Below are 19,246 nucleotides of genomic sequence, written 5' to 3'. Positions count from 1 at the left end.
CTTGACGCAATTTCAAAAAAAAAAAAAAACCAAACAAACAGTCCTATGGGTCGCGGCTGAAAAAGTTTAAGAACTCCTGATGTGCGGGAATGGTTCGTTACGGGAAAATCTAAAAATTCCCGATTGGCGACAATTGAATTTTGACCATTGGCGAGGAAATGGAAAAACAAAAATGACTCTACAGTCCATCTCGACCCAAATGAACTCACTGGTACATTTCCAGGCTATTGTCTGATCTACTTTCGTTATTCGTGCACGGGATCAACAGGTTAGTGACACCACCACCGTCAGCACAACCAGTAGCGTAACCGATACCTGTACGCGGATGTGTGCAATTGCTGTGTGTCCTTTCCATCGCCAGCCCGATCATCATTAACTAAAAGCCGGGTTTCGTGACTCGCAGTTCGGTTTCACGGCTTGTCGTACAGAACGGATCGGACCCGCGGTGCTTCGGGTCACTTGAATGCTCCATTTATTTTCCTTTTGTGAGGGCCCCCCCATCTACATAAATTCGACATTCACATGTGAGGCGGCTTTCCCTTCGTTATTGGGGCTAAACCCATCTCCACGCCAAGGGGATTTTTTTTTGGGACAAATCACTTGCAATGTTCAATTGTTTTGTACGAGTTCCGCTGAATACACTTAAATACCTCTAATACATGGCTTCAATGAAGTCAGTGTGGCTTAGTGTAGGCGAGTTTGTCTCACGATTTCTCGTTAGGCCACCTCAGCATTTTCTCAAGGATTTTTGATTGTCTTGCATCTGATGATCTAAGGCCTAATCTTTATATGGGAAAGGCTGACATTTTTGGACTGATTAATTTAAAATTCAAGCAACGTCTTTGACTCTAGTCGCAGGAACCTTTCGTGTCTGGCCAGGCGCGGATCCGGGACGATATGCCGGGAGATGCAAATCGTGAAAGTCCGTTTGATCGTCCAGTATTTTACGGGACAAGTTTTCAGGCGGATATCTTCAGCTGTGAATGAAGCGAAGGCAAACACCTCCAGTTGCGAATAGAGCGGAGGCAAGCAGGCATCTTCAGCCGCGGAGGAGCCGAGGCAAACATCTTCAGCCACGAAGGAGCCGAGGCAAACATCTGCAGCCGTGAGTGGAGGGGAGGCAGTCCTCTCCAGGTTACAATGGAGCGAAAGTAAACATCTTCAGCTGTGAGTGAAGCAGAGCCAGACAACTTCAGATGCGAATGAGCAGACCTCCCAAGAGCCGGGAGGGAGACAATGTGGGAAAATTTTATCTGTCCCGTAAAATACGGAGTGGTGCAATGCACCTGCACAATAAGTCGCTCCTCTGACACATCGCTCTTTATCCGCCCCTTTCGAAGCTGAAGATGACTTCCTTCACTGTATTCGAGCTGAAAATATCTGCTTCCGCTTCATTTGCAGCTGAATGTCTGCCTCGGCAGCTGAAGAGGTCTGCACCCCGCTCCATACGCAGTTGAAGTTGTACGTAGAGCCGTAACTGGGGGGGGGGGGATTGCAGGACCAGAGGAGACGCAAATTTCACCCTTCAACCTTACAAGGCGTGCCAAAATGCGTGCTTGCCCCTCGTGACAAACTATCTACTTGCTTCCCTGGATGCCTGCCTCCGCTCCAGCCGCAGCTGAAGATATGTCTAAGCTTCATTCGTAGCTGAAGATGCCTGTCTTCGTTTAGGCACGGATCTGGGATGGGGGGGGGGCGATAGGGACGATCGCCCCTCCCAAGAGCAGAATAATATCGGAGGAAATTTGCCTGTCCCGTAATATACGGGAAGATTCACAGAACTTGCACAATTAGCCCCTCCCGACACATCGTCCAGGAAAATATTTTTTCACACTGGGTCACAAAGCACCTGAGCCAGCCCAACACCATCTGTAGCCGAAAACCTACGCGCGAAGCTCGTGAGATATCACACGCGTCGTCCTGCTATATCCAATGGCTGCAGGTGAAATGACTTCTTCAGTGAAGTCACGAGCTTCGCGTTGAAGCCTTCTGCTATAGATGGTGTTGGCCAGGCCCTCCACATAAGATTTTCGCTCAACATTGATTAAACATTCTTGTCGGCAACGTTGAGCCGATATAATAAAATTCCAATCAGAATTTTCCCCTGTTCCTAAACAAACATTTTGCACGCAGTGCGTTACTTCTCAAACGCTTAGATTTAGATCATTCGCTATGGCACGATTATTACGGGCGATTATCACGCAATAATTCGTGTCCGATAACAACATGTTCGTGACCAGTTATCGCAGACCAGCAGGTATCGAGAATCAATATCTAATACACAATTACGATCATTATATAATTAAATACAAGAAAAATAGTTTGCAAAATACAGTGGCGTAACGAGAATGTGTCCAGGAAGTGAATCAGTCTTCACTCACTTTTTAGAACGCTCAATCCATGACTCGCGGGCCGAACGTGACCCTTGAATTCATCTAAAGTGACCGTGACCTCAAACTTCAATTTTTAAAAATAAACGAAGCAGCACACTCACAGATGACTTAAATGACCAGCGGTGCAGTCCCACATCACTAATGTGACCAGCGGCACATCGACAGATCACTTGAGTGACCTGCAGCATAATTTTAGATCACTTGAGTGACCCGCAGCATAATTTTAGATCACTCGAGTGACCCGCGGCATAACTTTTTAGCACTTGAGCGTTAGGTGACCTGCGGCACAGTCTCAGAGCATTTAAGCAGCCATCGGTGCAGTTCCCCACCTTTCAGGTTGCCAGTGGCACAGTTCTAGATCACTACTACTTCACCAAACACCAACTCTCACCATATCGCTACATTGCAATTTACTGCCATTAATGAGATGGGTTGGAAATGAGCTCATTGTCTATTGGTGGCCGCCTCAAGTTCGTTACGGAACCCGGGACCGTGACAGCAACCTTTCCTGTGGTAGACGAGCATCCTACCATCACACTACTCGGGCAGTTCCAGATCACTAAAATGATCTAAAAATGTACCGCGGTCCACTTAAGTTATCAGCGGAACATAGCAAGCGTAAGTGTCCTGCTACGCTATTCCAGATCACTTAAGTGGTCCGGAACGCATTTTAAAATCAATGAAGTTGCGCCGCGACGCGTTTACAAACCACGTGACCGGCACTGTCGTAAAGGCGAGCATCCTTGTATCAGATTAACGGTGCCAACCTTTTAAAGAGTGCGGGATACATCATTAATATGAAAAGTGTCGCGGGCCACTTAAGTGATCCGGAACAGTGCCGTCGTAGGTCAAAATAGTGAAAAATAAATGTTTCACGGGCCTCTTGAGTGATCTCGAACTATGCCAGGGTCGCTTGAGTGATTTGTAAATGTGCCGTGGGCCATTTAAATGCTTTATCTGAAACCGACTATAGCTCAGGCCTACCACAATGAAGTGATTTCCTGCCCCCATTTAAATGCTGTGGGACAGTACCGCTGGTCACTTAGGTGTTCTGGAAATGGGCCGAGGGGAGGGACACTTGAGGGGTCTGCACAGTGGAACTTTGGTTAACGAGCGGTTCGGTTAGCGAGCAATTCGCATAACGAGCAAACATTTAAAAAAAAAAAAATTGATTCGATTAACGAGCGATGATTCGCATTACGAGCAAAACATTTTGCGCTTTGTTTATTGTCACGTTTTTACAACTAAGCTGATGATTTTTCGCTTTCGTGCACACACGTACTGCGGAACTGTGGGTAATATTATCCCCTACAGTGTCCGGTCAACGTGCCTCACTGAAAAAATTGAGTATGACTATTATACGAAACTAGATGTCGCATTGTAATCGCGCATATGTGCGCTTGTTTTTCTATATAAATTCTGCTTGGCCAGGAGTTGGCCATAGACGAAATGATGGACCTCCATTGCATGCAACAGCAAAAGCTTATATTGAGGGTATCTTTTTCTGAGCAAGAGAGAAGTCCCTGACTTTTCAAATTGATTAGAGATATGTGTAAAATATGGGAATCCGTGCAAAATTCTGTATTAAAGACCAACGAAATAGAAGCAAGCAACAAATCTGTCCAACGACAATGCAATTTGCCATCTCCGAGAAATCCTAAAAAGGAATCAAAAAGCAAGTGTCATTGGATACATTCTTTTTAAAATCACAAAAAGAATAAGAATGCTAACAGTGAGTCCGTAAATCGCCCAACACGAGATACTCTAAACCAGTGCTTCTCAACCTGGGGCCATATGGCCCCCTTGCGGTCCTGGGATATTCTAAGGGAGCCACGGGAGAAAATCATAAGAAAGGTGATCCCCACGACAGGTGGTGAAGGGAGTCATAGAGAGCTGTGAAGAGAAAAAAGCTTTAAAAGTGAAACATGGTTGAAAAAAATATTACTACTTTCAGAATTCATCAGATCCGTTCACAGAACCAGGGTCATCTTAACCCTTGGGTCTATGTGGGCATGACCCATGTCTTCATGTCTACAATGGAGGGAGGGGGACTGCACTATATGGGATCTGGTACTATGATTTTCATCTGTTACTTCCAGCTACGTATGGAGGGCCGCCAGAGCAACGGTTGATGTGTTGGGAGCGTCGATTTATCGTGCGTGTTCGTTGGATCGTACCGTATTTTACACAGACTGTTTTTTAACATATAATTTGACTCCTGGGAGCAGTGCCGTCTTAACGCATGGGCCCACCTGGGCACGGCCCGGGGGCCTCAAGTGAGGAGGGGCCTCACAAAAATGAGATCCGGTTGAAATTTTCTAGGATTTACCAGGTAGGGCCTCCGAAAAATCACTTGGCCCGGGGGCCCATGATACTCTTAAGACGGCCCTGCCTGGGAGAGATGATAATCTGCCATTTTTGAGTCCGTGCCTAGCCAGGATTCCAGAGATTGATCTGATTTATTAAAATTTCATTCATAATAAAAAAAATAGAAAGTATCTCAATCTTTGATGAGGGTAGGGGGGGGGCCTGGATAGGACGGGGGCCACGAGAAAAAAATGTGATCCGTAGGGGGCCCATGAGCTGAAAAAGGTTAAGAAACACTGCTCTAAACAACGAGAGAGAAGAGGACTAAGTTAATTTGTATTATATTTATCGTATCGCATGTTTGTTTATGGCGTTATTACATTATATATATATACAGTCGAATCCCGTTATAACGAACTCCAAGAGACCGGAGAAATCACTTCGTTATAACGAAATTTCGTTATAAAGGAATTCCAGGCTTTTGCATTGTTCCTATGTAAACTTATCTGAGGGATTAAAAAAGTATTCGTTAAAACGAGATTTTCGCTATAACGGTATTCGTCTGTATACTGTACATATTTCATTTGAATTCACTCAATCAATCCGATTCTTCACCTCTCTTTCTGTGTGCGCGGCCCCCTTCAGCACTTGTCGTGGCACCCTTTTCAATTTGTGGCCCCCTTTTAGAGTATCCTAGGGCCACGTGGCATCAGGTTGCGAACTAATACAGTTATAATATAACATGCAAAGAAAAATAATTTCACTGAAACTTTTGCTGTCACCTATTGAATAAAACTGTTTTAAATTTTCGATTGAAGTTGCTAACCGGCTTCTGAATAGCGTAATAAAGCAATAAAAAAAATATTGTGTCATATTGAAAATATTTTAAAAAGCAATAATATACATAAAATTATTAAATTTACTTGAAAAATTTTATCAGTTGATATTTATGTACAGTAATATAATATTAGTAAATTTTGTGAAGTAACGCCGTCTATCAGAACGATAAAAAGTGTTTGCGCGGGAAGGTCGTCTATCATTTTTAAGAGTGATTGAGATCAAAGACGACGTATACCCAAATTAAACTGTGTTAAACACAATATTAAAGGTGGTTTTGCTTTGCTTGTTTACTTACGTTATTTTACTTTGCAAAAATATCAACCGTTAAAATTTTGAAACGAATTAGATAATTTAGTAAATATATTTTTTTTAAATACTCTATTGTATCATATATTATTTTTTCAATATAGTTCACCAATCAGAAAACCTTTTACCAATGTCAATTGAAAAATAATTAGTTTTATTCGGTAGATGGCAGCAGATATTTCAAATCAATCAAAAAATTTATCTTATTAACATGTTAGATTGCAGTGGTTCTTAACATGGGGCCATATGGCCTTGTAGCGTTTGTGGGATATTCTGGGAGAGCACAGGTGAAAATCAGATGAAGGGGGACCACGATAAGTGCCGAAGAGTGGCCCTCAGAGAGAGGCGATAGATTTCAAGTTAATTATGGTGGGAGAAAATGTTAATGCTTTCTGAATTCAGCATAGCATGGAACCAGGACCATCTAAATCCGCGGGCCCATATGGGTAGGGCCCTCATATCCATAGAGGGGAGGCACAGGATGAGATCTGGTACAATTTCTGGATGTAATTAATATGTAAGCTTATTATTATCTCCCCAGCCAAGTACGGGAAGGTTCACCAGAACACTGTCAGTGCCGAGACCTTAAGTTTGAAAGGGGTGCTCACGATAACGATATTTGGGCAAAATTTTCAAGAGCTTCAATATGTGAATAGCATACTGGACAGGCATTTCTGTCCAAGTACGGGGCCTTAGAGAAATTTCTGTATCCAAGGGTGGGAAGGCTCTTAGACGATGGGCTCTTATGACGACCCTGCACTTTTCCTGGGCACCCATCATGTTGAGACACCCTCCCCGCAAGAAGGAAGTTCACTGATTTCTTGCCCAGGATAGGCGCGGGCCAAGGTCAATATTTCATTCATTAATTAATAATTCATTGGCTCGTCCAACATATGTATTTTATTGTAATTGTATATATATTATTGCATTGTATTATTGATTAAATTTACATTATTAGCCATTTTTATTTGAATGAATAATTGTGGAACGAATTATCCGTGTTTTCATTATTTCCTATGAGGAAGTTTGATTCGAATAACGAGCGATTCGTATAACGAGCACGGTTGCGGAACGAATTAAGCTCGCTAACCGAAGTTCCACTGTATGTGTGTCGCGGGCGGCTTAAGCTCTCTGCAACCGTTGTGGGTCACTCAACTTATCTGTAAATATGCCGCGGTTCTTCTAAGTGATGTTGAATTACGCCACGGGGGTCATTTCGGCGATCTTGAAATGTTCCGCGGGCCACTTGAGTGACCTGAAACTGCTGTAGGTCACTAAAGTGATCTGGAAATGTAACCCGTGCCACTTATGTGCTCTGGAACTATGCCGCGGGTGCCTAAATTGATTTGGAAATCTTAGAACTGTGCCGTGGCGTTCCTGAAGTGATCTGAAAACGACAACTTAGCAATATGTAACAGAGCCGCGGCACACTTAAGTGATCCGGTAAAGTGCCACTTTGCTCATTTTTGCAAAATTGAGTTTTAGATCGCGGGCCACATTAAATGACTGAGTGCCCCATTTGCCCGCAGGATATGGGTTGAGCATGTATGTTTTAGATTGTGGCACAACTACACCTAATTCCTAGCATGGATGTGGGGGTCTTGTCCCAATTAGCTACGCTACTGATATACTGACTACGCTATCTTCCGGTCTACTTTCTTGAAAGAAAAATGAGATCTGACTATAATTTGATGGGAAACCGGACACTAATTGACTAAACAGTTTTTATATCTTCCCTTTTTTTGTACTTACAATACAATTAGATCCATCATTGGTTACTGAAACGAGATTCTTCGAGGGTTGAGGCTCAACTCGCTGTAGTAATCGTCGAAGGCGTCGTCGTCTTCGACGAGGAAGACCTCTTGTTCCTCGATCATGCTGTCCAGTTGCGACAGCTTGTCCCTCATGTCGTCCCTCTCGGCCTCGGTACGGGACAGCCGCTCTCGGACGACGTCCAGCAGACACTCGAGGTTCGAGACCTTCTCGTTCAACGTATGCAGCTTGTGCCTCGTGCTGTCCAGCTCGCCTTTGGTTCCGGTCAGGGACTCCTTCAGCTTCTTGTTCTCGTCGTTGAGTAACCCGATCACCTTATCCGACACCATGATGCTAAGGCTCAGCAGGCTCGTCTCGTCGAGGCTGGCGTAGCCCAGCTGGCAGTGGCCGTCGCGATCGGACTGATCGTGGTCGATGTATTTCAGCTGGTGGTGTCCGATGTCTTCCAGCTGATCGTGGTTGATGTATCTCAGCTGGTGATGTTCGATGTCTTCCCGCTGATCGTGATGGATGAATTTCAGCTGGTGGTGTCCGATGTCTTTCGCCCGATCGTGGTCGATGCATACCAGCTGGTGATGACGGGGTTGTTCGAACCGATCGTGGCTGAGGCTTGTATTCCGCGATTCGATGATGCTATTATAAATGGATTCGTGGCGAAGTCCGTCGTCATCGGGATCTGATCGGATGCTGATGAGTGATTTTAATGGTTCGATCCCGTTCGATACCGGATCACATATTTTCCAATACTTCGGATCATCCTGGCTGCAGTTTCTAAGGATCCTCTCGACACTACACAGGACGTTATTCACCCGAGAGATTTGCTGATCGGATGACCCATCGCCACTCCTCGTTTTGTTTCGCAGTTCCTCCAGCACACCCCTACAGGTTAGGATCCTTCTCCTGACGTCGCTCACCCTGGTCGAAGCAGCGAGGGAACTCCATTGAAGCTCGTGGATACAGTCCAGGACGCCTTTCGTTTCGTCCAGCTCGCATTCGATGAAATCCCTTAGGACTTCCTTAGTGTCCCGCCGACGTTTCGCGACCACGGAGAGGACCCTGGAAAATAACTTCCGGACCCGCACGAATGTCCTCCGAGTGAAACTGAACGGGAAGCAGATGACGTATAGCTGAGTCCTCCAGCAAAAACACAGGACGCTCGACGGGAGATACACTATGAAGTAATATCCACAAGACCACAGTTTCGAGACCCCACAATACGCGTACACTTTCATGGCTACTTGGTCCAGGCCCGGAAGCCTGATAGCCAGGTAACGCGTATCCATTTTTAGGCAGTGTTTATCGGGCAACACACACGGGGAATGAAAAAAACACACACGCACACACTGTTTGTTCCTCACCGAAGGCAGTCAATTACAATAACTGTCCTTTTTTCCGATCCAGAACAAATCTTTTTGGCCTTGACTTTTTCGCCAAACGAACGGAATTTCTTGCTTTCCAATGAATGCCATTTCCCCTCCCCCTTTGACGCCACTGCCGCGATGACGTCAACATTGCGTACACGAAGACATCATTACATTAAAATAATGCGCGGTGTTTTTGTCGATACATTACATAGAAATCGATCGACACCATAAATTCTGAGAAATAAAACGACGCCAATTAAAAGATTAACTGCGTTGACGCCGCGTTTGGTTATTGTTATGGGACGAGAGCCAATCAAACAGAACCATCTCTGGTAGACCTTGATAGACTTGGTTCATCGATCTTCGACTATATTATCAATATCTCGGATTTACGATGACGAAACGATCACTATTACGAAAGATATTGTTTTGTATTATAAAATGTATGACTTCATCTATTATGTGAGAGGACATTTTTCCTTATGGGTTCCCAAATTCACGATCAGGGACGGGCTCAAGTGTTTTGCGACCCGGTGCAAAAAAAAAACAGCTTTGCGGCCTTCAAAAAACGGCGTTTCCCAATTCGAGTCAATGATGGAATTAGGACGCCAGGAACCCGGGAACCCCCAACTGGCACCCGGGAATGTATATCAAAGTACTATTTCATGGTTATGAAGAAAATAAAGAAAACCTTCTCGGCAATAAATTTGGGTGAAAGTGCCTGCTACCCTACGAAAAAATTGCAAGTGTGCCTCAAGGTGGGAGAGCTTTCGGGGGGCTAGAGAACCGATTATCTACCCAGGACCGCAACTAGACACTCTTTCAGCCGGAAAAGCATGCATTACGCCTCTCTCGTGTAATTTTGAACAATTTTAAAAGTAGAATTAAACGCCATCTCTGAGCCAGCGCCCGGGATCATTAGATACACTCCTGCATCTTTCCCTTGGCTTTGCGGGGTGGGGGGGGGGGGGTTCTGCGACAACCCTTGGCCAGACGTAGGAATTTCGGAGATCTCGGACAAAATTTTTTTAAGCTTTGATTTGTTAAAAACGTTAACGTCAAAAAATGTAATCGAATTGTTTTTATCTCGTTTTGCGGCCCTTAAAATTTAGCGGCCCGGTGGGCCACAACCTTCGCACCTACGTCCGGCTCTCTGCTCACGATATATTTTCAGCCGATTTTAAGATAGGCTCTCTTCGGTAGGGCCCTTAAATGCGTGACGTGTTGATTGAGAGGAAAAATCCGGTGCCATCATTAAGGGTGTGCGACAAGGGCGAATGAACGCCAGGGTCTCCGCCACTGGACTTATCCCGTTGCCAAGATCTCTTCCAGCCCAGCTTTCGTGGCAGAGTCTGCAACATAGTGAGTGCACCTAACAGTCTGAGTACACCCGTGTTACTGTCACTAGTGTTGTTGGAGTGGGGTCCCGGCGGGGGCTTGCGAGTCAAGGGGGTGTTCGCCGGGCCCAGATGCCAGGAGAGTTCTTCCAGCATGGCCCAGCCACAAGGTTATCCGCTTATATCCCGCAAGGGACAGAGCGGGGGCCATGTTTGGTTTTAAGTATGTCGCTAGTGTTGTATCTGATATTTCAGTGCTGCCATCTATACTTCAAATTATGAGTGAAGTGTAATGATTGACTATTTGCAATGTTGTGGGCCTGTTCATCTCTGTGGCGAGACTTTTTAACGGGGAGATCGGCTCACATTCGCGCCTTGAAGTTGGGAACCACAGAAAACCAACTTCAGCCGACCACCACTGTGGTGCCGGTGGGGTTCGAACCCGGATCCTCGCGATGCGAGGACGGGAGAAAAGGTGAGTTCTCGCGTGAAAGAATTCACACGAGTCCGTCACTATGACCACTCGACCACCACAGCGACCACCATGTGCGACAAGTGCTGTCACCACGGTCCCCCGCACTCACGGTAATGGAAATGAAAAATATATATTTATCAATTTGCTTTTTTTGTAAATCCTGTATTAATATATGCAATTCTGGACCCCGGTTCCCCCCCCCCCCGCAAAGAAAGAAAAAAAATCTGGAGCCTTTAATATGCTTGGGGACATCGAAATGGATTAGAGATTCCCATCGCCCCACTATTGTATTCGCATCAGCCCCTCGTCCGGTACAGTCAACCGCAGAAGCGCATTGTGATGGTTTTGCCGCCCGTGGGCACGACCTCCTATATGGGTCGTGCCGTGGGGCCACACGAAATTGCCGCTCTTTTCCCATTCTAGTCTAATTTTCTTGACTACTCTCTTTCCTCGAATTCGTCACCCCCTATGCTATATAATCCGCACTTGGCCTCCCTCTACTCCTTCAAGTACAGCCGTGTTAAAGTCACTCTTTTAGTCACTGACACGCTGACACTCTGTTTTGGTCACGCACATGCTTGCGCACTGTTTTGGTCACGCACATGCTTGCGCACTGTTTTGGTCACTCACATACTTGCACGCATTCTAGGTCGCTCACTGATTCTGTCCTTTGTTTTGTAGATCACTTCTTTGGTCATTCGCATGCTTGCTCTCACTCTAAGGCCGGGATCACACTATAAAAGTTTTGTAAAAGTGCTTTTATAAAACTTGGAAAATACAACCAATAAACAGATTGGTTGCATTTGCTCGAATGTAATCGATTAGCTTATTGGTTGTGTTTTCAAGTTTTATAAAAGCACTTTTACAAAACTTTTACATTGTAATCCCGTCCTCCCGCGCCTAAGTCACTTTTTTGCTCACTCACATGCTTAAAAACTCTCTAGGTCACTCTTTTGATGGCTCACTGACTTAGTTCCCTTGCTGTCTAGGTAGAGGCAGATTTATTGAGGATTATATACATATACACACACGAATTTCGCCACCCTTTTCTCCCATTCAAGTCTAATTTTCTTGGCCACTCATTCCTCAAATTTGCCGCCCCTCTGAACCTACCGCCCTGGGATAACTACTGATTGAAACTCATCGGAATCAATTAATTTAATCGGTAATTAATCAAAAACTTTTCAACATCAGTGTTAAAAATATTTTTAGAACCATAATCAAAATTTAATAAAACTAATCAAAGAAATTGTCCTGTTCTATCAAGATGCCTCAAAATGACATGAGTTGGTGGCCCTCTGGCAAGTTCAATTCGGCCTGCAGCGTCTGAAACGTTGAAGACCCCCTCCCTTTCCCTCCCCCCCCCCCCCCACTTGCGCGCGTCACTCTCTCTCTCTCGCTCTCTGGTATTCACATGGGTAGGCCTGACAAGACTCCAGCCTTGGGGCCCGGGACGATTCTCATCATTTTTTGTTCTTTCGCACTATAAATTCACCATAAAGGGGCCGTGAAAGTCTGGTCTGGGGGGCCCCCGCAAAAGATCCCACGGAGGACTGCAAATGAGAACTAACGATGAGTAAATACGTGTACTGTATGCAGGATAGTAAGGAAAGCCGGGGTCCCAGAGTTACGAAAAAGTATCCAAATAACGTATAGACCTCGAATGCGTCATTTATATTGGAAGGGGTTTTGCATAGTTATTAAAATAAGAAATGCTAACTTCCTTTGTGGACACCCTGTCCTCAAAAAATTGTTGTCCTGTCTCTTTCTCTCTCTCGATCCAAAAAAAAGCACGTTTCCAAGTTGTAATATTCATTGAGATATTTAAATTCAAAAAATTCGGGGCAAAGTTATGAAAGAACAGCAGAAACTAAGGGGTCATTCAGGTATTACGTCAGCATCGGGGGGGGGGGGGGGTTGAAGGTTGCTTACGTCATCAACTACCCCTTTTTGAAGATCTGAAATATTCTAAGCTGCTGACGAAATTTTGCTGACGGTGGGGGGGTCCAGTGTTTTGCTGACGGGGGGGGGGATCAAAAATGGCTGAAAATCTGCTTACGTAATACTTGAATGGCCCCTAATGGACAACGCTTCCTTCCCTTATTTATGCCGTTCCCTCTTTCACGGTCTTTTTTTGCAATTTTTCAATTAAATATCTCTGCAAATATATCACTTACACACGTGGAATATTTTTTTTTTTTGGCATCAGGAGAGACAGGGCAACAGATTTCTAATTGACGTTTTGAGGTCAGGGTATCTGTACATAAAGTTAGTTTTTGTATTTTAATAACTGTACAACCCCCTTGGAAATAATAACGACGTATCTGCTGCGTCCTCACGTCGCACGTCTTACACGCCATTTGAATACTTTTTCCTAATTGGAAGTATGACTCTGGAATCACGACAGTTCGCCAGTAAAACGTGACTTGGCGATTTTTTCCTTACTACCCTGTAAACCTTGTGGGTCTGTCTTGGCGAGACTTCTTTTCAAGGGTGAATAGCAGGGCGGCCACCCCCCCCCCCTCCGAGCGGCTCGTAGTAGCTTCGTAAATATTTATATTTCACCAGGTCAAGCGCGGATCCGGGGAGGAGGGGGGGGGGTTAAAAGGGGCGATCGTCCCCCCCCCCAAGAGCCGAAAAATGGGGTAAATTCGTCTGCCCCGTAAAATACGGGTTAATCCAATGCACCTACACAATAAGTCGCTCCTCCGTCACATCTCCCTAGATCAGCCTGCCTTTGCGCCAACTCACAGCTGGAGATATCTGCTTCGGATTCATTGGCAACTGATGATTCCTGCCTCCACTCTATTCGAATCTGAAGATGACTACTAAACCACACATGCACCTCGTCTATATTCCTCTGCGGAACTTCTAACGAATTGGTACATGTTGCAATGTGGGTGTAGTGAAACACACACCTGACATGAAGTTTGCTTCAGTGTAATGCTTGTTATGTGTAGTTGCTGCCATCTGCCACCAGTTTTTTTCTAACTGTGAGTGAAGTGTAATGATTGAATAATTTATCGTTGTGTAGGCCTGTTGCTCTCTGTGGCGAGACTTTTTAATGGGGGAGTGGGGGAGATGGGTTCGCATTTGCGCCTCGAAGTTGGGAACCAACTTCAACCGACCACCACTGTGGCGGGTTCGAACCTTCGGATCCTCGCAATGTGAGTCCGTCACTATGACGACTCGACCACCACAGCGGCTCTGAAGGTGTCCGCCTTCTCTCCATTCACAGCAAAAGATGTCTGCTTTCGCTCAGGTGCGGATCCAGTGGGTGGGAGGGAGGGGAAAGTAGGAGCAATTGCCCCCCCCCCTCTTCCAAGAGCCGAACAACATGGAAAATTTGTCTGACCTATAAAATACGGGATTCAGAGAACTTGCACAATTCGACCCTCCTAACATATCGTCCTGGATCCGCGCCTACGCCAGGTAAGGGGGAGCCCCCTTAAGACGGCTCTAGGAGGCCCCAATAACATAACCATGAATGAATCTCATTGAGATAATCTTAACGAAGGTAATTTTGGCAAACACGAAAGTTTTTTCGATTCATCTTTTATTAAAAATTTACAGGATCGTGAGAAAAGGGGGTGTCCCAATGGTGACGTCGTGGTAACTGGTGCAAATTTCGTTCTATCGGACTGACTAAAACAATTTCTAGACGAAGCAAAGTGAGAACGTGTGGTGGGAACAAGAACAGGCTCTACTTCTTGAGGTGGCGTCGGAATTGGTGCAGGCCCGGGTCAGACTCGACGGCCAGCATCAGGTCTTCAGATGTGATCTTGCCCCTGGGACCCTTGGCCCTGGCGCCGGCGTAGTCGCCCGAGATCTCCAGTATCTTGGTGGCGATGCGTCCCATGACGCTCGACACGTACAGGGCGGCCTCCGCGGTGAACTCCTTGCCGGCCTTGTCCTGTTTCTTCGTCATCAGCTGGTGGATCTTCCGGACCGGGAACGTTGGTTTCAGTAATGCCTTTGGCTTTTCGGTGGCGGGACCATCTGCTGCCACCACTGCCACTTTGTTGTCGGTGCTGTTGTTCGGGGCTTCCCTCTTCGTCGTCTTTTCCATCGCCAGGTGAATTTTGTTCAGCTCTGTCTTCTTTTCGATGCCCTCTAGGCTCTGCCAGATGAGGAAGGCGGGCTCACAAGCTGAGTAGAAAGAATAAAGAAAAAATAATGCTGGTCATGTGTGTGAACTGGGCCGCAACTAGATACTTTGTCACCCGAGGCAAGCTGGAATTTTGGTGCCCTTGCATGTAGACTAAGCAGGTAAAGGATGAATTCGGCACCTCTACTAGTCCAGCGCCCAGGGCACCAGACCCAACTGCTCCCCCCCCCCTCCCCCCCAGTTGCGGCCCTGTGTGTGAAAACTCGAAATGTTAAACTGATAACATCTGTATAGAGTGGTTTGAAGCATACGGGAATTCCTCTCTTGATACTGTCTATACCAGTGATTCCCTACGTGGACGTTAACGCCCCCTGGGGGTGATGGAATGTTCTGGGGGGGGGCGGTAGAAGCTACGGGTATAACATAGGGTCCTATGGGTTAGATTGCGTTGGGGAGGGGTGATGTTAGAAAAGCATTTCTGAAGAAAGGGGCGATGGGGGACAAAAAAGGTTGGGAAACTATGGTCTATACCAAGGATGCTCAACCTTTTGGAGAGTGCGAGTCACTTCATTGGCCCTAAAACGTGTGCCGCGGGCCACTCAAGTGATTTGAAACTGCTTCGCAGATCACTCAAATGATCCGATAATGGGCCTTGAGTAAAGTAAGAATGTGCTGTCGGCCACTTAAGTGAACTATAAATGTTCCAGGTGTCACTTGAGTGATCTGGAACCGCTCAAAATTCAATTAGGTGATCTGTAAATGTGTCACGGGTCACCTTAGCGGTCTGTAAATGGGCCGCGTGATAATTGTGATAATAAAAATAATGATCCAATAACTTGAGTGATTTGGAACCGGTCCAAGGTCAATTAGGTGATCTGTGATCTGGAAATGTGCCGCGTGTCACTCAAGTGATCATTCTAAATGGGCCGCGGGTCACTTAAGTGATCTGGAACAGCTCATGATTCAATTAGGTGATCTGAAAATGTGTCACGGGTCACTTTAGTGATCATTCTAAATGGGCCGTGGGTCACTTAAGTAGCCTGTAAATGCGCCGTGGATCCCTTAAGTAATCTGGAACTGTGTCGTGGACCAATCAAGTGATGTGAAACTGTTGCGGATCACTTAAGCGATCTGGTAAAAAAAATATGCCACTTAGTTCATTTTTACAAAATTAGGTTTAAGTTCGCGTGTCACATCAGATGACTCCGTGGCCCGCGGATCATGGGTCGAGCATATATGCCCCAGAGCAGTGTTTACCAGGAAATATTGCTCCCTGGTGTACGATGGAATGGTCCAGGTGGCGATAGAAGCTTCGAGTATAAAACATGGGACCCTATGGGTTCGCTTGAGTTAGTGGGCGATGAGAGAAAAAAGTTTCTGAAGAAGGGGGGGGGGCGATGGAATAAAAAGTTTGGAAAACCATGCCCTAGAGAGTACGTGAGCATGGGAGTGATCAAAAGAGCGACCCAGAGAGTGAGGGACCAGAGCAACGAGTGACTAAGAAAGTACGCAAGCATGTGAGTGAGAAAGAATGAATTAGAGAAAGATGGGGGCAAAGAAGTGATTCTGAACACGGTGGCAAATCTGAAGAATGGGTGGTCAAGAAAATTAGACTAGAAATGGAAAAGGGCGCAAAATTCGTGTGGCCTACAGGCCGTAAAACAACGAATCCTTCGCTGACCGAGCATTTAAGGGCTTTGGAAAACTGCCCGTTCTTCAAAGCGCCAAGTTCAAGCCAGAGAGTTCCAGAAGAGCCCCGATAAAACCGAATAGTTTATAGCAAGGGCGCCGCTCAACATTTTCAAGAGTGCGGGCCACTTCATTTTCCACATTTCAAAACGTGTCGCGGGCCACTCAAGTGAGCTGGAGATGTGCCGCTGATGACTTGAGTGATTTAGAAATGTGCCGCGGTCACTTACGTGATCTTTAAATGTGCTGAAGGCCATTCAAGTGATATGGGAATGTGCTGAGGGTTTTTTCTAAGTGATCTGGAAATGTACCATGAACCATTTAAGTGAGAATGTGAATGTGCCGCGAGCCTTTTGAGTGATCTGCCCCTGGTCACTTAATTGATCATTTAATTAATGTACCGTGGGCCACTTGAGTAATCTGAAAATGTGCCTGACTACTTCAGTGAGGTAAGAATGTGCCGCGAGCCTTTTACGTGATCTGCCCCAGGTCAATTAAGTGATCTGTTAGTGTGTACCGTGGGCCACTTAAGTAATCTGTTAATGTACCGCTGGTCACTTTAGTGACCTGGAAATATGATTCTGGCAACTTGAGTGAAGTAAAAATGTGCCACGAGTCACTTTATTTTTTGTTCTAGAACAGAGCGTCCCAATTCACTTAAGTGATCTGTAAATGTGTTGCGAGCCACTTAAGTGATCTATAGATGTGCTGAGTGTCATTAAAGTGCCGCGGGAATACACCGCGGGTATTTTAAGTGATCTCGAAATGAGTCATGGGCAAATTAAGTTAAGTAAGAATGTGCCGCAACACATTTAAATGATACATAAGAGCATCCCAGGTCACTTAAGTGATCTGTAAATGTATTGCGTTTCACTTAAGTTCTCTGGGAATGTACCGCGGGTGACTTGAGTGATGTCTAAATGTGCCACGGGTCACATAAGTGAAGCAAGAATGTTCCGTGAAAAAACTTAAGTGAATCTGGTTATATGTGCTGCTTAGTTCATTTTTACGAAATCAAGTTTGAGGTCGCAGGGCCATGCATGGCTTGAGCATGTACGGTTTATAGTATCAGAGTGGGGAGGAGGAGGAGGGTTCTGGACACAGCAATAGGCCTATGCAATTGGCCTCCTACGTGATGTTTTCCGTAATGGAAGATGATCTTGAGTCCCCTTCCCCTCAGAAACTACCCATCAATGCCCATGTGTCAAGACTTCCCAAGATTAATGTAATAACCCTTCAACATACAAAACCAATTACTATAGGAGATCAGATTTATTATGTAAAATAATTATAAGCATGAATCACGGGCATCTCAGCCACTTCGTTGGGCATCTCGTCTGTGTATTTGTGGTATAATTAGAGATAAACCATTAAAAGTACAGTCTAATTTATGAAGATTCGGAATAATTCTAAATCAAATTACCTGATAATTAATAGCTGAATGGTTGCGGGTGAAGAATTTATTTTGAATTTTGCACAAAAAAAAAAAAAAAAAATTTGTTGTCTTTAAAACGAGGAAGCCAAATGATTTCTGACAGTGGGGAATGAAAATTTAGGAATCTTGGGGGGGAAAAGTCACGTGATCGTCCGAAAAGGACGAAAGCATATTCGTTGAAAAGATTGAAGCTGAACATATAATTTTTTATTGGGAGGGGGGGGGGGTTGAATAGCCGTCAGTTTTTATTTTATTGTACCTTTATCTGTAGATTTATTATTGTTTTTTCTTCCTGGGATATCGATTCACAAAATCATCCCATGAAAAATTGCAGGCGCGGAACCAGGACCACGTGATGAGGGGGAACGGATTGTGTCAGTTCGTATTTTACTGGACAGAATTTCTCCCATATTATTCGGCTTTTTGGGCGATGCGGTCGTTGCCATCACCCCCTTCCCTGCATCCGTGCCTGCAGGGCCGGATTAATCCATATGAAGGCCCTAAGCACGCAAATGGTTTCGGTGTCCCCCCCCCCCCTTTACTTTTAATCTGAATGCATGACCCGGGACCTCATGACAATTAGATCTGTTTGTAATTTTCAAGAATAAGCGTGTAAACTGGTAAGCAATTTTTTTAAGTGGGGGGACTCAGGAAATTCATTTTACTCAAGGCCTATGGTCCCAAGGCTCGGGAGCATCGATTGCCGGGAGGCCTCATGATAATTTGATCTGGTTAAAGTTTTGGAATGAGTAATGATGAAAATTGGTAGGTAGGTATTTTATAGTTAAATGGGGGGGGGGACCCCTCAGAAAAATTTGTTTTACCTGGAGGCCTATGATGCTGTTGAAACAGCTGTGGGCCTACGGCACTTTATGGAAATAGAGCAAAATTTCAATGCAAATACTGAGCATTGACCCCACAAGTTCTTGTTTTAGTTAACTTAGTTTCTCTGCTTTTGTGTCACCCTCGGGACAAAAATTTTCCGTGTTGCTTGGGGGAATCAGTATCAATTTTGACGCCTCACCCATAATTTTTAACGAAAAATATTAAATTCAGCACCCTTCTTGGTCCAGAGCCTGGGCACCAGAACCCCTCCCCACCCTCAATTAGTTACAGCCCTGGTCAACCTTTCGATAAAGGTCCTCAACTGTACAATCAAGTGCTCTTAAAGTTGTTTAGGATTTTCTACCGGATAGTTGATGCTGGGGGAAAAAATTTA

This window comes from Pholcus phalangioides, unplaced genomic scaffold (genome assembly GCF_987345545.1).
Source record: "Pholcus phalangioides strain wild (caught in Gottingen) unplaced genomic scaffold, Ppha-v1.0 ptg000008l_1, whole genome shotgun sequence".
Classification (NCBI taxonomy): Eukaryota; Metazoa; Arthropoda; class Arachnida; order Araneae; family Pholcidae; genus Pholcus; species Pholcus phalangioides.
The sequence above is the reverse complement of the archived record's forward strand: the minus strand, read 5'-3'. Positions refer to the sequence as shown.